Source organism: Spodoptera frugiperda, chromosome 8 (genome assembly GCF_023101765.2).
Source record: "Spodoptera frugiperda isolate SF20-4 chromosome 8, AGI-APGP_CSIRO_Sfru_2.0, whole genome shotgun sequence".
Taxonomy (NCBI): domain Eukaryota; kingdom Metazoa; phylum Arthropoda; class Insecta; order Lepidoptera; family Noctuidae; genus Spodoptera; species Spodoptera frugiperda.
Window position 1 is genome coordinate 7,853,808 of NC_064219.1, and position 16,627 is coordinate 7,870,434.

Below are 16,627 nucleotides of genomic sequence, written 5' to 3' on the forward strand. Positions count from 1 at the left end.
GTGACTTGTTTCGATTTAATATTTCCTTCAGACACCTCATGCATTTAATATTAAAACGAATAAGTAATGGACTATATTTTAAATCTACGGCGGCCATATTTCCTTTAAGTTCAAGGTAAACGAGCTACAAATCTGTCGCTGTGAACATTACCCTTAGTACGAGTTTGCTTTACGTTTAAGGTAATTGAAACGACATCGCGTACGGCGCTCTGATTGACCAGTTTGAATAAACCAACCAATCAGAGCGTCAAACACGCTGTCGTGTCGTTTCGATTACTTTAACCGTAAAATGATAACTTAATTTTGTCGCTAAAACGTCATTTAATGAAACAAATATGGATTTCGGTGTAGTATAAAGACAAATGAAGGGTGCAATACATATGCGTATAGTCGTTATTATATTTTATTCAAAGACTAGTAGTAGACTAACTAGAGATTTTACTATTTACTTACTGGACTTTTCGTTATATCTATTGCATTCGTAATATAATTGTTTTAAAAATCAGATCCTTTACAACCATTATGTACTTTTTTCATTTATCTTCAGATCAGTATACAAACAAAACCTAACTATCCCGTCAGATTTAGGTACCAAAAACTATTCTAAGACCTAAATATCCCCCGTTAGTCTAGACCGTCGCAAAAACATGTTGGACTGGGTCAAAGTAGCACGTCTGCATTGTCCCTTAATCGGGCAATTTATAATGAAGAATATGGTCCTTATAGCCCGACTTTCTTGCAATAAATTGATTTGACTCGTTCTAAAGTGATTTTATAGAATTTGAATTATATACGGCATTCCGTTAATTCAATATGAGCTTTAAGTAAACCATCTTTTGACATATTTTAGCTTGATTTATCTGATAATGGCACTTAGTTGTAATGTTTTATCGGTAATAGATAAATGGATTCCATTAAAATTATGTGTAAAATTTTATTAGATAGTCTAGACTAGTTCTTTTGTTTCTAACAATTAGGTACTCTTACGAATTTGAGAGTGTCGACCCCATAATTTCACCTGATTTGGACAAAATATCCAATGTGTCTTCTCCCGCCTTGGGTGAGGCGAGAGGGAGTATCAAACTCTTACTGACGAAAAACCACCCCATTCCTTCTCCTGCTTTTAGCCGAAGCCGTGGTAACCTGTTACATTGGCCGCAGCTCTGGATTAGGCATCAGCCCTATTGGACCAAATCTATGTAGAAAAAAAACTCCTTGAATATTTAATTTCTAATGTCAATGGTGAAAAAATGGAGCCAATCCAAAACAAACTATTTTGTCGTTCTTTACTCAAACGATACCTTCAAATCAATTCAATTGAATATCAGAATCATTAATAGTCCCCAACAACTATTATAGCTCCATACTAAAACTCCAAACAAGACCCACTAAAAGCCAGATAGATTTATTCAAACAATCTTTAGTTCCCGAAAATCTTCTAAAGACGGTTAACAGTCTCAACAAATTGCAGTATTCGAAGTAAATTCGGATATTTCCTTAAACTACACGTGAATCATTGGCCGTGATAATGGGGGATCCTGCACTTACCGTGATGGATCCACCTTCAGACCCGGCTCATGATAAATGGTTTTGTCAAACCCCCTCCCCCCCAAATGTGGGTCACGGGGCTGTCTCTAATGGCCTGTAGATATACATTTTAAAACTAACCCTCTAACGTTGTTTTCGAAGATAATCGAGAGTTTATTATGAATTTTGGTTAGTGGTATTTTGTTAGTGTGTGTGTTGTAGGAAGATGTGTACACTAATGATCTTCGATCTGAATTAAATTTTGATTATACGAGTAAATTCTATTATTATTTATTTATTACATTAATACTAGGTACTTTGGGGATTATATTCGGATAGGTCTATGTTCAACAGCACATGGCTATTGGCTGATATGATGACGATGATGATGTCAATGATTTCAATGTTTTAAGAATCCATTCAACGTTTTCAACATTTATATTTCAAACAGAACAGAGAAGGTCAAATCGCTAGACAACAGCTCACATTAGTTACTCCCATACGAAAATAGAAACAAAACATTTCCCCAACACTGATACGTCGTCAGCAATCCTAAAACTTCAACCGCAGAACTGCTCCGTAAGCAGAAGACGGCTCTAAGCTCGCGATAACCATTTCTCAGCCGCTAATACAGCAGTATTAAGATAATCTAAGTACCGACAATTACATTTAGATATAACGTCTGGCAAACTGCCGAGTCGGTCATAATTGACATCGTGAGTGATGGCTGTCCGTGATCTCATGATTCGATCAAACGTGTGAGACGTTTTTATAAACGATTTTTTTTTTTTGCCAAATCCCTTTTTGCAAGTATCCGTTTGTAAAAAATACGAGTGATTCTACTGTTCGTTGTTGTGATAGTGTGTCTGTAACTTTAATTATGTAGGAAGATATAATTATTAGCTATGTTTCAACTTTTGTTAGTCACACTGTTCTTATATTTTTGTGGTATAAGCCGGCAAACGAGCAGACGGATCACCTAAACAATCGCCGCCGCCCATGGACACCCGAAACACCAGAGGCGTTGCAAGTGCGTTGCCGGCCTTTTGGGGTTAGGAATTTAATGGTCGGGAATCGCGGATTGGGTACATTAGAAAGGGGACTAATTGGGCCTCCGGTAACCTCACTCACACAACACAAGAGTTGTTTCACGTCAGTTTTCTGTGAGGCCGTGGTATCACTCCGGTCGAGCCGGTCCATTCATGCCGAAGCATGGCTCTCCCACACTTATTATCGAGAAAGACTTAAATAACCTGCCACTAGTACGTTAACAGACCCTTATCATAAATAGTATCTCGATCCACCAATCTAGCCTAAAAAAAAACCCAAGCATCTTTTTATACAACACAGCCTTTAGAAGCCTCAATATTTTATTAACAGACAAGAAAACTTAAACCATATACTGGCTACACTAGCGAAACCTCCGCAATAAAGACCTCGACTAAACCACAAAGAATCTATTTAACTTTTATCTTTTCTCACATAAGCTTCGAAAAAACCGATTTACCCCGTCAACTTTATCTTTGGGGATGAATAGCCTGCTTTTTGGGGGAAAAACAACTGATGTTGAGCAAAACTGTGGCTAAAAGTTAGTGATATACTCCTAGATAATACAGTCTCCGATGGCACATAGCTCAACCTAACGAGATTTTACTGCCCTCCCCCGGCCCGTAAATTTAGGCCCACTATTCTTTTCCCGGTAGAATTTACTAAATTTATTCCTTAGCGCGGGGAATTCGACGCATTTATAACGGTTTGATGTGATAAAACTTGTGCTGATAGTTATTTTATGCATAATGTTTTTGAGGTTACGTTGGTTTTGTATTTGTATTGGAGGTCAAGGGCAGAAAACCTTCTATTTAAACTTCTACTTTAACAATTACATACAAAAATGTATATATAGAGACGCACCTGTGACTTCTCTGGTTCATGGGCGGCGCTGATCGCTTTCCATCAGGTGACCCGTGTGTTCGTCTGCTCGTTTGCCTCCTATTCCATAAAAAATGATGCAATACTGGTCACCAAGTCCATTGGTTACTATCAAGTGATCTATCTGTAAGCTTACTTTGCCCTATACAAAAAATCTTAAAAACATGTTTGTGCTTTTAATTTACAAATACAATGTAATACATCTCAGATGGTCCTTACTGGTGTATTTCGTCACCTATTTACTGAATAAACATTTATTATAAGGAAAAATACTGCAATACTGTAGGTATATAATATTATTTAGTAATGAAAAAACTATATTTAAAGATCTGCCCACATTACGATATCATGAGAGTTTCCTTTTCCACGAGTCGCCTTATTTACTTTGTTCCCAAAATAGTATTTGTGTCATCTTAGATTTTACTTAGAAGTATAAATCTCATACCACGTGCTTGTTTAATCATCTTAAAGAATATTTTTATGTTTATAGTATCTAAAAGACAGTTTCGGCCTTAGAATGAGTAGGTACCTAATTTTTGCACGTTTTATATTCTAGAGTTCTTAATACCCGGAGCTGCGGTCTACCTAGTGGGTTTACCGGGGCTCCAGCTCGAAAAGCAGGTAAATTAATCAGTAAGAGTCTGACACTCCGTCTCGCCTCGCCCAAGGCGGGAGAAGACATCGGATGATTTTCCCCCTTTTAAAACAAAAGAGTTCTTATTCTAACTGATGATAAGAATAATCATTGAAGTCAATAAAACTTTACTTGATCTAAGAATCGATCCTAAAACCTCATGATCAGTAGTGAAAATGTTTGTTCTAATTGCGAAATATCTGTTTCTATACACACATAATTAGGTACATGATGTATCTTGCTATAGATACGTACCTATACTTTCCACGATATGTTACACATTAGTATATTAGTAGACGTTCCATGTCCCATGTATCAAACATACTGAGCCTCAGCCGAGTACGTCGTTAACATTGTTATTTACCGACTTGTTTGCCAGTTTACATACTCTTACATATATGTACATTGTACAAATAACTAAGATTTACCACGCCTAGGGAATAAACGAGGTTTTCTTTACATTTTCTAAGATCTATCTTTTTTTTATTCGTGTAGAAACCTACATTAAAATGAAAATAGTTTAGTTATTTGTTAGGTTTTTTTCTTTAACTTTGTATTAGGAGCCTCCTAACTCTATTCTGTTGAAACCTAGCGTCAAGCACTAAATGTCTGGCATTCATGGATAAACTGGACCTGTTTTAGTGCAAGCTTTAGGCACGAAACAACTTTTTGGTTTTTTATGATCTGTTTTTTTTTGTGACATATCCATTTTTATTTCATTTTATTGTATTTCGCGTGTACTGTATTTGCCTGGTGTTGTTGTATCAAATAAACGTATTTTTTTTCTTTTAATTTCTTTCTTCTTTCTATGGTTCTAAACTCAAATACACAAAAAGCTATTCTTAATTTAAAATTGTACCAACCTTCTTACTCAAGACATCTGACATCCCAACAAAAAAAAAACAACACCTTCTCATTTTAAAATCCCGAACACATTCCAAAATTTAAAAATCCATGCCCACACGAAGATATCTGAGACAATGCAAGGCATAAATCGGCCATTATCGGTGGCAGTCGGGCGGCCGTTTGATTCAATTCTGTCGAGATTTAGTGTCGCCCTTCCGACACCTCACCTTACATGGAACATTGTCTCCGTGCTAATTGAATCCCCTGCCATATGCGAGGTTGCTTGGCCAGCTAACGTGGCCGTGTTATCTTGCCCTGATAAGCGTAAAGGGTTTGTTATTGTTATAGTTCAGTGTTCTAGAAATTTTGATATGAATGGATTTTTTGGCTTGTAAAATGCATCAATGTTTATCTATAACGTTGAATGAATGAATGAATCCATAGCATAAGGTGTTTTAAATCTCAATCAAACATTTGAAGCACTTTTGTTTAAATTGCGTGTTATTTTATCCGACCCCACGTTAAAACCTACCCCGTATACATACGAAAAATGACAATCACGCTCACTAGACAATGCAATGGTATGCGAACAAACTCGGGAATGTATTCTCGAGAAAAACACGATATTACCAAATGCGTGAATCATCTGAACAATGTTTGCGACAGTTATGGCGGCGTTCTCCTGAGTTATTGTGTTCCAGACTCAAATTTACTGTGATTTAACGTCTACCGGTCGTTATTTTTCTTGCCGTTTTCCTTGTGGCTTGCGAGGGGTTTCGGAATAGGAGCCGTAACGTAATGCTTCAGAGACCTAGTGGGGCCTTTATTACCATTTCGCTGCAGCTGGAAACTATCGAGCGAAGCATCAATATTTCTCTCGATATCCATATAACATCGTTACTTTTACGGAAGAACGCAAAAAGGAAAACAATTTTATCTGGTCCACCGAACTAGCGATGCCATTCAATTCCAATAAGTACACCATTAACGTTCGATAGCCCACACCGCGGCTCTATCGGCGACCCCACTACCAAAATGCATTAAACACAATCTTGAATCAAATTGATTTCCAATCGAATTCTCGAACAAAACGTTTGATTAAAATAAAATCCACTTCTCACAGTCCGATGTTAGACATTCAGTCTGTGAAATGAAGCATCAAATCCACAAAAATTAGACAACTGAACAATTTAGCTCGAATTTCCGCTCGTACGGGCCATTTAACCCAATAAATTTAGACCATTACCCTTGTCCGAGCGGGCCGCAATAAAGTGCTTTAAAGCGCCCGTGTCGCTTTGAAAACTCGTTACGTTTTTTTTAAGCGAAGACAGAAATAAAATTAATTTTGTATAATTGGGGAAATTATAAAACGTTTGGACGACATTCCGGTCGTTCGGGTCCCTTGTGTGTGTGTCGGGTCTCGTACGTGTATGTTAGGAGGGTGCTAAAATGTTTTCTGAATTGATATGGGCCGATACTTTTAAAATGGGTCTCTGAGCCTTTCAAAGTGTAGGTAATAAAGACTTGGAAGAATGGATGCTGAGATAAAAGCGTTGTTCTCAAACTTTAGAAGGTTGTAATAAAATTACAGGCTGTTAGTATTATTGGACGTGACAGTACCTAGTTCTGAACGAACAAAGTTTATATTGTGACTTATCAAGAAACTGAGAGCTATTTAGCTCTTGTACAATTTGAACAGTTACTGCTAACTTAATTAATAAAATAATTTTACTGTTTTCAGTCATTTTTGGCGTTCAAGTTTTTGTTTCTATGTGTAATTTTCATGTGTTTCATTGTTGGTTGTTTTTAGAACGACTTTTTATAAAGGTGACAGTATAAACATGACAGACAGTTATGCTGTTGTTTTACATTTTCACCTTAAAAAAACACAAAATATTATCTTTAAAAAACCTTGTCCAATACTAGAATTTTCTCCTATATCGTGGGTGCGTTTACAAACATACAAATACACATACACATGACACCCAGACTCGGAACAGTAATTTGTGGATCACACAAACAGTCGAACCCGCTACACGTTGCGCGGCAGCCAGTTGCCCAGCCACCGCACCACCCGTGCAGTCAATACATATGAGGACTATGTAATCTAGATAATTATTTGAATAAAATAAGCCGGTATTAAAATTTCCAATCTGAAATACTTTTATGTATTAAACTATTTTGTACTAAAAATAATGAATATAACAATATCCTATTTATAACCAACAACAATCTCAAACTATTACATTTCTCACTAAACCAGGAAGACAACTCTCGAATGAACAAAACCGTAATGAAAATCAGACTTAATAACTATATTTATTAAGTTCAAAATTCAATGTCCCGTTATATCAAAGTGTTGTAACAAACTAAGTACGAGCATATTACTCGAAACAGTCTCAGAAAGCGAAACTTTCAGTATAAACCTTCAAGTTTCGAAGTTTACAGGCCACTTGAAATAAATACTGGTGATACTCCAATCTTGATACTTGAAATTTGACAGTTGAAACTCATGATTAATTGGGTTTAGGAGAATAGGTTGAGTTTTTGAATAAAGAATTTAAGCATTTTTTAATTACTTATGAGGTATTACAGTTGGGTGTTTCTGATTGGTGCCCCGGAGGTTGAAGATACCCGCTTCTCATGCATAAGTTACCGGCAAGTGCCAATGAGACTTTTTCCTAGTTATGATAAATGTGTACTTTCTAAGATTATTTAGATACCACTAACATACGGTGAAGGAAAACATTGTGAAGAAACCTGGGCTTATAAATTCTGAATATAAGTTTGAAATCGCCAATTCGCATTCCTTAAGCTTGGTAATTAATGCTCAAACCTTCTTCGTGCGAGAAGGGGCCTTTGGACAGCAGTGGTCACTGAATGTGTGATGTGATGCTCGTTTGCTATAGCGATATTATCATAATTATCTGACAGTAGTTAAAGCTAGATTGACACAACTAAGGCATATTAACTTCATAAAAAAACAAGCAACAAATATTTGATGACCCACTTCTTTTCGAAGAGCTAGAAGCAAAGCAAATAGCAATGCCATACTCCACCCACACAGCTATAAATAGCTGGAAATTACAACAAAACAACGAAACACCAATTAATATACAATTCCACACACAAACAGCTCCTACATAACAAATTAACATCTGCAGTTGTCTAATATCAGAGTTCTATCCGCTTACTGTAATACAAAATCAATAAGCAGTGCCTATACTTGCTTTAACCTGCGGCTTCACTCGCGTTCCTGGGATTAAAAGTACTCTACGTGTTATTGCACACTGTTATCTAATTATGTATATGTCTCTATTCCATATTTGTGTAATTCAGTGCCCTTAGTATGAGTTTTCTTTACGTTTAAAGTAAATTCTTCGGCGCTCTGATTTGCCGGCTTGAATAAAACAACCAATCAGAGCGCCGAACGTGTTCATGTTAAATTTTCGTTAACGTAAAGCTAACTCGTACTATGGGTACTGTTCTAAAGTTACTTATCCTTTCATACACCAACCCAACTTTCGTATTTTATTACATAGGAACTGGCATAGATATTGAGATACTACGCTTTTCGCCTACAGTTTCACCTGCGTGTTTAAAAATATTATCTCGACAAGGTATATTTTTGAAATACATACATACATAATCTCACGCCTATCTAACATGGGAGTAGGCAAAGACAATGAAAGGTTCATTGCTACGATTCTTACATACCTCTTTCACTTGATTAACAGTCATCAGTCTAGTTGAAATATTAGGTAAAAATACAAAAATCTTACCTCTGAAAAGAAGTACCTTTTGTAATAGTGAAACAATCTTTAAAATCACTTTAGCTCTTTCAGAACCTATTCTTTAACAAACATACAACCAATTTTAATAACAGAACTATATACAGACAAATGGTATACATTCAATTAACCGGTACATCGTAGGTTCGATGCCTACGCAAAGCTGATTCGAAGCAGTACTTACGGCAGCTCAGCGCAAAGCCCCCGTGATAATGGACCGCGCGTTATTCATTCATAATTCAGGTAGAGTGGATACAATACGTATTGACGGGTGGTATTGAAAATATTTATTATGTTCCTTTTTTCTATATGGCAATAAGGTTTACTATCGCATGGGTCTCATGCTATAACTGGTGAAATGTGTCTAAATAATCTTAGAAAGTCGTCATAACTCGGAAAAAGTCACATTGGTACTTGCCACTGGTAGAAAACTTTAAACCTCTGGGCCACTACGACAGTCTTAGTGGACTATCAGACCCAGTTAAAAATGTAGACCTAACATAACTCGACCTAACATAGGCGCACCCCCTATTACATGGGACTTATAACACAATTGGTGTGTACATTGTATAGCGGCATTACGTGCCGTAATATGCACCTCTGCCTACCTCTTCGGGGATAGAAAGCGAGACGTTGCAACATAACATAACTTAAGTAGTTTTCTAAATTAATAACAAAGACCAACATTTTCATTCTGTATCTACTTACTATAAATGTATAGTTCACTATACGAGTTTATACGTAATAGGTAGGTAATTAAGACATGTACAGAACAGATTATCTTATGGCCCCAGGTAAACTGAAACTTGCAATTATCGTTCACATACACGGCGGGGGCTTAGAATGCGATGTTCATGTTCCATAGACAATTATACGCCTAATAATACCTTATCACGGTAATTGTTTAGCGCTGTTTTGCCATAAACACGTAGATGTGTTCTAGTTTGCATTTATATTGATTTAGAGATTGTTCTATCCCGGGTGTCGGCATTGCGAGGATAGCCCGGAGGACACAGCATACGTTAGCGGTGTGCCCTGCATGGGCTGAGCACCGCCGTGTCCTTAGGGATGTGATCGGCGACGGTGACCTCTCGCGTCCGGCTTTGGTTCAGGCCATGATGCGGAGCGAGAGGGAATGGGACGCCGTCTCCTCCTTCTGCGAAGCAGTCATGCTAGCTAAGGAGGAGGCGGAGCGCGTGAGGGAACGTTCCGCCGCCGAAGACACTCCGTGCGTCGGGGATCGCGTGACGATCTCCGGCCACCGTAAGTGCGGGTCTGCGGACGGCGAGCAAGGGTAGCTCGCCGCCCGACCAGAACCAGACCCGTGCGTACGGCGCGTCGCGTTCCGCGCGCGCCTCAAAGAGCCAGACCACCACAGATGGGGCCCAGTAGGGCTGATGCCTGATCCGGAGCTGCGGACAACGTAAAAGGTTACCGGGGCTCCGGCTCAAAGCAGGAGAAGGAACGGGGTGGTTTTTAGTCAGTAAGAGTCTGACACTCCCTCCCGCCTCACCCAAGGCGGGAGGAGTCATTGGATGATTTTCCCCCTCAAAAAAAAAAAAAAAAAAAAAAAAAGGGATTGTTCTATCAAAATTGGATATGATCAGTAGTGATGAAAAAGACTAACATTAGAACTTAAGACGGGATATTTACAGTTCAGGAACAGTTCAGCCGTGATCATGGCGCTTGCAACAGTGCCGAAATATCGAAAACTCATTGACTTAAATAAACATGGTAAATATCCCATCTTAAGTTCTAATGTTAGTGTTAGTGACCATGTCAGTTTAAAAACTTATATGATGAAAAAGAGATTGGAAAGTGGTGATCTTGATGAGGAAGATTATCGATTCAATATTAGATGTAACCATCAAAAATATTTACCTAAGTTTAGTTTGATCAATTCTTAAATTGAAAACCCTAAACAATAAACTACAAAAAAACAATTATTCGTAAAAAAAAAAACAAAAACGCCGAACGAACCATAGTCACTCTAACTTTGTTCAATTTTATTTTAATTTCACTGGTCACACTGGCGTTGATACGTCAAACGCATGACAGCCGCCCGAGGGACGAATCGTCAGGGAATCCATACCTAACAATTTTACACGCGAATTTTACTGGCCATAAAAAAATCGGCTTATATTTTATACTGTGGCAATTTTCGACGAGTTTTTTCGCATCGCCTGTCTAGTTTATGTTGGGCGTCGTAAAGTGAAGGCTGGATGAAATAGATGACAAGATTGGGTAGTTTTAACTAAGATTAGACTGTGTTTAGGCTAGAATGGGTGGAAATAAGGTACCTACCTATCAAGAGATTATTTTTTATCAAGAAAATTATATTTTTGTGTTGTTTTCTTTTATATAGTAGGTTAAAGTCAGTACTAAATTTTAGCTAGTAAGTCATATTTCATCGACAATTCAATAAGACTAGATAATGCACAAAATACGAGCTCACTGAATAAAACAGCTGTAATGTCAGCACATTATTTAAGACACAAAACATAATAACGCAAGATATTAATTAACATCTAGTCTAATAATAAGAAACTCGCAAATGTCGTGTCATTACGCAGAAAAACAGGTCAGGTGGGGGTGAGCAGAGCACGCATTGTCGGCCGAGCCATTTACTCACAATACACACAGTTAATCACTCACGCGATTCCTCCTAATATCATGCCTTAACACGTAACGGGAACAAATGAGTCGACTCGACGGTAATCATCACACGAATGCGTAATCTCAAGCGAGATTAGTGCTCGCTCTTGACCTAAATCGAAGCAAGAGAAATATATATTATTTTCTTTGAAGTACGTTATATTAAACCCGTATCGCTTAGTAACCGAAGCAACAAGGAATATTTTGATCCCTGTAAAGAATTTCCACGAGCCGTACTCCGTGAATATTGTATCGGACTTAGAAAGTGAATTAAACAGTTTCATTATTCACGACGCCTATTATAGTTCGCAAATGACTCTCAATTATGAATGTACAAACAAATGATATTTATGCCAATAATTGATAAGCCAGTTGACTCAGTTTACCAATTAGAAATTCTGCTAAGTTGAATTAAGCGGCAGTAGGTATGAGAGTGAAGATTACAGAAACTGTAAGGGATTAATCACAAGGATTATAGTTTAAGTTATGGAACTAGTGCGCGATAGATAATGCCGGGAGCTTCGAGGTGGCTTATGTTGTATTTCATGTGAACCCGCAGGTATAAATATTTTCGAACCCACTTCTCTCACGGTAATCTTATTTTATTGCTTTATTTCCATTTTATTGTAGCAAAATATAAACTGTCTAATTTTCTACAATAAAACATTTTCAATTGGACCTTTCCTGTTTTACTCGTATAAATAGAAAATAAAAGTGAGAGCTCAATTCGGACCCTTTCTCAATAACGTCAAACAAAACGGGCTGGTATCTAAATACGTATAATAATACGGTGCCGGTCAAATTGCTCATCCGGACTATTACGTGTTTATTTACCGGCCAACAGGGTATAATTGTGCCGTAATCAGCAAGCCGGTTAGCCCACGGGACTGTCCTGCGGTGCCCATAAATAGCGCTCTTGTGTAGGACAACTGTAGGTTTTACCCTATTGTAGGTTTAGTGTTTAGAATTGTTTTTTTTTTTTTGTAGGTTCTCGGTATTTGTTTGGGTAATTTTTTGGTTATTCTGTGCTCCTACTCCGAATACGTGCCGATTTTATGTCGTATAAAAGGTGATTTTATAAATTGTATGTATGTATCATAACATGAATATAAAAACTGCAACTGAAATACAAAGTTCGTTTTCAATATTTCTAATGTTTTTTTAACCCTACTACAAATCTATCAAAAAACAAACGCACGTCCCAAGCATTAATTGAACAATATAAAATCCCTACTCCTATACAACATTCCGCAACTATAAAACGCAATAGTAAAACAATAGCCAATCAATCATGACGTCACAGTGACTCGATGTCGTCATCACTCGTCGTGAGCGGCTCATAATGAGCGCGTCTCATTGGCTGCCGCAGTGGGATTTCTAATTAGCCAGCACTTAATGACGTCTTAAGTCGTGGACTATTTGTGCGCACGGTTATTTGTGTTCCATTTATGTAATACCTTTCTTTGTGGTCTTAAGTACGAGTATATACACAAATGGATATATGGATGTGAATAACAATTAATCAAATAATACTAACGTCACGCCTTTTATCCCCGAAGAAGTAGGCAGAGGTGCACATTACGGCACTTAATGCCGCTATACAATGTACACCCACTTTTCACCATTTGTCTAATTTAATTGTTAATCAAATAATACTCTAGAGTAATTAAATTAAAACAGTCAAGAAATGTAAAAAATGTACGATGGGGCTGACATATCTTTGAAAAAAGACTCAAAAAAATTAAGATAAAAAGAAATAGATTATCCTGTAACAGGTAACTAGTATTTTTTAATATGCTGATGTTATGACTAATTTGTGATTAGATTGGCAAAACAAAAATGGAAACATCGAACGATTTTTGCCAACTATGTAGGTAACATAATGAACTTCCAAATTCAATTTAAAACTTTATAAAAAAACTAAAACCGCACTCTAATAAACCCTTCCTAAAGTCGAAATTTAATTAGACAGACACTTCCTTCTGTATAGAAGGGAAAGGACTATTCCTTTCTAACCATTCCCCAATTTACAGTAATTAAAATCTTAGAAAGCGTTCAGCATTAAGTGTATAAACCTTCTTAATATCATGTTAATAAGAGGTATTGCAACTCGCATAACATATTTAGGGCGTCATTACGTCTAATGGGAGACAATCGCGACGTAATCAGGCCCCTACCTGCGGCCCGGGGGCCCGGGAGGCCTACAACGTCTCGTAATTATGTTAGAGCCCCGTTCATCTTGAATTTATAGCGTGTTGTATCAATTTTCACAATGTTCTGTGGTCGTGTTGTAGTTAGTTGGCAGGTATGTGTGCTATGTGTAGTGTATTGTAGTGTAGTGAGTTGTAAATGGTGTAATTTATTTATCTCTAATGTGGTGTTGCTTTAAAGAGTTTTAGAAGAAATTTAAGTTTATTTTATTATCTTATTATAATTCCCAATCCCCGATTCCCCATCAACCCTTAAATTCCCAATCCCCTAATGGCCCACAAAGTACTTGTAACGCCTCTAATGTTTTAAGTTTCCAAGGGCGGCGACGATTGCTTACCATCAGGTGATACGTGTGCTCGTTTACTGGTGTATTTCATAAAAAAAACTTTTTTGCCGTTCACACAATTAAAACATTTACTTCAATAATTCAACTCTCGCATTAACATTGCTATACCAATTAAAATAACTATTATTATACGAAAGTAATCACAATACAAAAAAAAATCAACAAGATTCAACTCCTATTGGTATCGTTTTACGCAAAAGTGAACAAACTCATAATAGTACCTATAAAGTGAGAATTTAATAAAGTACTTAAATACTTGGCGAGCTATCCTGGACCCAGTGGGCTTCCCTCCGCGACCTCCTGGGCTTAAAGGAGGTCCGCAACATAAAGTATTTAATACGAGTTTAACTTAACTTATATACCTAGTTAAGCTTTTCCAGTCTTTATCTTGCTACACGATATTGTACGCTTATGTTGTTAGATTAAGGTACGTATTTGAGTGTTTATCGATGATTGAATTAGGATTGAGATTTGGATAGTGCAACTATTATCTTGCTAGAGGATATTGTACGCTAATGTTGTTAGATTAAAGTACGTATTTGAGTGTTTGTCGATGATTGAATTAGGTTTAATATTGGGACTGTACAACTATTGCCTTTACTTTTATTTGTTTCAAATTACCCTTACTAGTATTTTGTCTTTTTGTAAATGCGTGTGTTAACTTAACCTTTTATGTAAGTACAGCCCAAACCGTGATTCGAATCCCTGACACGCAATAGCAAAGCAGCCAAGTGACTAACTACTAGATCAAATATGAGCAAATAGCTTCACTAAAGGACTGACCGACAGACTAACAGTCCCAATGACCCGTTTAATTGCGGACGGAGTGATGCTGCACACCGCATGCTGAAAATACACCTACAAGCGGAATGAAAACTAAAAATGTATTGTATTTTTAGTGTAGACTAACAGTTTACATTTTTTGTTTGACATCCAAAAGTGTATTCCTTGCTTAATTGAAATAAATTATTTTAGCTTTAACTTTGATCAGGTAAACTACTACGGTTCAATCTGATTATGGTACAAGTGATTGTCAGCTTCATGTGAAAAAAATGGTATCTATAAGCATGTATATAGAAGAAAGTTAAAAATATATTACCATTGTTTATACTACATAACACTCGTTCATTACCGGCTAACTACTACCATAATTACATTGTAATCTAGGTTGTCATTACGAGCCAGCAATGAACATCAAACAATGCGCCCCGATAAATTACTCACCGGCTACAATTTATTGCCGTCGCCTGCTGTAAGAATTGAAGAAATAAATGAAGACTGAATAAAATGAAACAAAATGTTTCAGTCTCACCGGCGTATAATAAAGAAATGATGAATTATTGTAGAATTTTTAGTTATATTCTATCATTTCGATCGACTAACAAATTGGTTAAAAAACTATTCTTTATCGATCGGCAAGACAACCTTTTACCAATAAAAAACGAATATATGCTTTGTTCTGGATTCCTATTGGTTATAGAACCAGACACATATGTACGGCAAAGAACCATCAGACCACCACAGTTGAGGCCCGTCAAGGTTGATGCCTGATCTAGAGCTGCGGACTACCTAGCGGGTTTACCGAGGCTCAAAAAGCAGAAGTAGAAATGGTGTAGTTTTTAGTCAGTAAGAGACTGTCACTCCTTACCCGTTCGCCCCACCCGTGGCAGGAGAAGTAAAAGCGTTTTTTTTTAATCGTTTATTCACATAATACATACATATAAAAATACATACAAAAATCGCCAAACTGTGAGTCAGTTTGTTGGCGATAATGGCGCTCTTTAATTTACAATTCTTATTCTTATATCCTTTATATTATTATGTACTTATCTACTTTAATACTTTTTTTATATACAACAAAAACTTATCACATACATATTATTATTAATCATATTTATTAGCTTGCCGTCATTTATCATTTATCATTTACTAATTTGATGATTTTCCCCCAACAAAAAAGGCAATTCTCACTAACCTATATTTTTGTAGTCAAAGCGAGTACTAGTAGCTTTTTGTATTTATTTATTTATACCTTTTAGCAAGATAAAGCAATCAAACCAGTTTACAAACGCCAGACATCGGTCGATCAATCAGAACTTCCTTTGTTTCGAACAAAACGTTTAATAGCTATAATACTAACATTGGAGCATGAAATAAAACCCAGGATTTTACTGTCGAATTTATGAAACCACATTCTACATAATATTATTATCTTATCGGCAATCTGTATTCTGCGCTATAACATCTAGTCCGAGAGTAAAATTTCCATAACAACAGATAAACGATAAAATCGTGGTACTGGGAAACAAAAGCCTTGAGACTTGAGTACCTACGATATAATTCAAATTGCTTACCACGACAAACTATAACATCTCGTGCTCTGTATTAAAGGCCTCCCACGCCTCATAATTATGTGTTTTGGATTATGATGGATACGCTTTTGATGTATACGAACGACGTGCGAAATTACTCGAGCCTTGTTACCCTGTAATACATCATAATATACGGCAAATGGTTTCTACACTACATGTAGGTACATACATACACGCGTAACACATCAAGCTGTACAAAACCAGTTTATACAGAGCGTCGAATGTGTGGAAAGATTATTAAAAGCGAGATCATGATAAACTGGTTTTGTACAACTCGATAGGTGTACGAGCCCTGTCAAATGCATCTCAACGATTT

The 16,627-nt window shown here is 36.9% G+C and overlaps 1 protein-coding gene across 1 annotated transcript in view; it reads left to right on the plus strand.

Moving 5' to 3' along the window:
• LOC118275285 (zinc finger protein 541) overlaps positions 1-16,627 on the plus strand; it is a 288,113-nt gene that overhangs the window by 174,032 nt on the left and 97,454 nt on the right. The gene's annotated exons all lie outside the window — the stretch shown is intronic.